The following is a 2,922-nucleotide window of genomic DNA, read 5'->3' on the forward strand; positions in this document are numbered from 1 at the left end:
CAATTCTGGGTGTTCAACTTGCAATTTCTATAAACTTAAAAGAGGTCACTGGGGAAGCGGGGAGGAACTCCTCAAGAGAGGATAGTGGAATCAGATAATATGAGAGTAGATTGAGGGCAGAAAGGCTTGAGCAGAAAGAAGGTTAAAGGAATGGGAGGGATGAAGGAACAGAAGGGGAAAACAAACCAAAATGAAGGATATATTAAAAAGCCACACAGAAACCTACTACTTTGTACTTCAATTGAAAAATGTAAGTTAAAACTATAATTATAAGGGATATATATATATATATTGCATGGTGAAATATTTCTGCTTCTAAAAGTCATGGTTATTATTAAGCAAAATTTAAAATTTCAAGGGCCAGATATGGGAAACCTCCTTAAGGGTTGTCAGTTAGAGAGGCTCCAGAGGCCCCAAAACAATGTCATCTCTGGATATTCCTCTTGATTGCCCACCAGAACTAGTTGATAAGACACGATTGCTCGAAACATCATACACCCTTACAGCAAGTTATAGTGAAATCAAGCTAAACAAGTTCATTTCCTTGGTGCTGGAAGGTGCTATGTAGGCTCCTGGCGGAGAAAAGCCATCAGTGGTGAATTCTGCATCCTACCGTACCAACATGCCAGGCAAGATGCGTTCACAGGAATAACATCGACAGAACCATTAGGGGAGTAACCAGCTGCTCTTTGATTGGATTGAGACCTGCTTCACAAGAGGGAACTCATGTCTGGTAAGGTAAATCAAGTCAAGAACACATGACAGAGGATATCAAGGAAACTTAACTACTTTTGTTTAGCTAAATGGACATGGCATCAAACTGTCTTTTAAATATTTATGCTTGTTCCCCAAAACAGATTCTACTGTCAGTCTTAGTCAAAAAGTTTCTTTTTGCAATGAATAGTGATGAACATAGAGCAGAAATGGCAGTAAGTGCTCGTCCCTAAAGAAGACATTTGTACTACCTCTTCTCAGGGCTAAGGAACATTGCAGAAGAGGGATAGAAAGTATGTAAGAAGCAGAAGAAGAAAAAGAAGAGCTGAGAAATTCTGTCTTCTGGACTTGACATATCCATTGTACCATGATCTCATAATAAGGCTACCTGCACTGGGACTGAGCAAGATTGGGTCTATCAGAAGTCACTCATGCACTGGGGAGGGCTTAAGGGGGTATAGTCCTCCCTATTGAACTGTTGGCTACTGATAGATTCAGGGGAAAGTCTGTCTTTATCATCAGTCGTGTACCCAAAGATGAGGCCACCAGGCTCCAGTAGATAGTTCCAAACTCCTGGTCATCCAGATGGCCCTGGATAAACTCAATGGATCTACAAAAACAAAACAAAAAGTTGTGAATGTGGATACGATAGATAGTTAGATAGTGGGGGTGAAAGTAACCAGCAAGTATTAATACCGGTATGAAGCTGTCAAATATATATAAAAAATAGAAGTTAAAATAAAACATCCCTTTAGTACTTATACTGAAATAATCTCTACAGTGTTTAACGAAAATGTGATATTTGGTAAAGCCTCAGAAATGTAGTACTTCCTATCCAAGAATAGTGGAGGGATTATTAAATACACCCAAGAACTGTTAAAACCTCTTACTTACAGATATGTACTCATGAGGTTATGAATGTGTACATTTATACTGAGTCACATAAAATATGGAGCACACAGAGCATATGTGTTCATCCTGGTGCCCAGAATTCCGAGGACAAAGAAGTGCTCTGTTTCTGCCCAGAGCTTGTCACTAGCTCACTGTCTGAATGCGCCCATACTTCTGTGCCGCTCAAAGGCTGGTGGCAGAGGAGAAAACCCATCATTAGCGAGATATTTGGAGAGGTTCATAGACTGACCAGCTACCCTGCTTATAATTCTAACTTGAAATGTGAGGACCATTGTCCGTTTAATATTCTGGGAACTTTTAAGTGTGTCTGTGTGCAGGCACAAACACCACACTCACATATATATGGAAGCTGGTAATAGAGCCTTGATGCTTCTGTTGGCAGAATCTCAATAGCATTGGATGTCATTGGGTTTTCACCCACTTAAAGCAACTGTGTCCAGAAGTGAAATTAGAAAAATCAAATCAAATCAATTTTCAATAATCTCCAAGAATCAAGATGGATTTAGCATTCCCTCAAGGTGATTAAAACACAAAATAATTTTAAATCTTGCCCTTCTGACTTTGGAGGAAAAAAGAACTGAGAATTCAACGTTGTTCTCAGCTACCTGACAAGTTTGAAGCCAATCAAGGCTACGCTGTCTTTAAAAAAGCACTGCAGCATTGAGGAACAAAATGCAAACATTCCTTAAAATGCCAAAATATAGCTACCATGTGAGCCAGTAGTCCTTATACAGTGTGTTATGTCAGTGTACAGCCAAGACAAATGGAAATGTGTTCCCATACCATTTTTAAATGTGGTTCATAATGACACTCCTAAGAACCCAAACAAAGAAACAATTCAGAAGGTCCTCAACTAGTGAGCAAATGAATAAAATTCACTTTATTCATAAAAAGAATATTATTTGGCTTCAAAAAATGAAATGAAATACTGGCACATTCAAGAAGGAAATGTATCTTAAAACATTCATTACACTGAGAAGCCAGGTACAAAAGGTACAAATTGTGGACCCATTTAATATCATTCTAGCCACAGAGAAAGTCCTCAGATTGTGGCAGTCGTTGCCTTAAGCCCTTTATGCACAAGAAAAAAGGTAAAATAAATTATTAGAATCAGAAATGAATAGGGAAACATAATAACATATAAAAAGCAATTCAGAGCCGGGCGATGGTGGCGCACGCCTTTAATCCCAGCACTCGGGAGGCAGAGGCAGGCGGATCTCTATGAGTTCGAGACCAGCCTGGTCTACAAGAGCCAGGACAGGCTCCAAAGCCACAGAGAAACCCTGTCTCGAAAAA

The sequence above is a fragment of the Alexandromys fortis genome, unplaced genomic scaffold (assembly GCF_014885135.2).
Source record: "Alexandromys fortis isolate MF-2015 unplaced genomic scaffold, M_Fortis_MF-2015_v1.1 scaffold_172, whole genome shotgun sequence".
Taxonomy (NCBI): domain Eukaryota; kingdom Metazoa; phylum Chordata; class Mammalia; order Rodentia; family Cricetidae; genus Alexandromys; species Alexandromys fortis.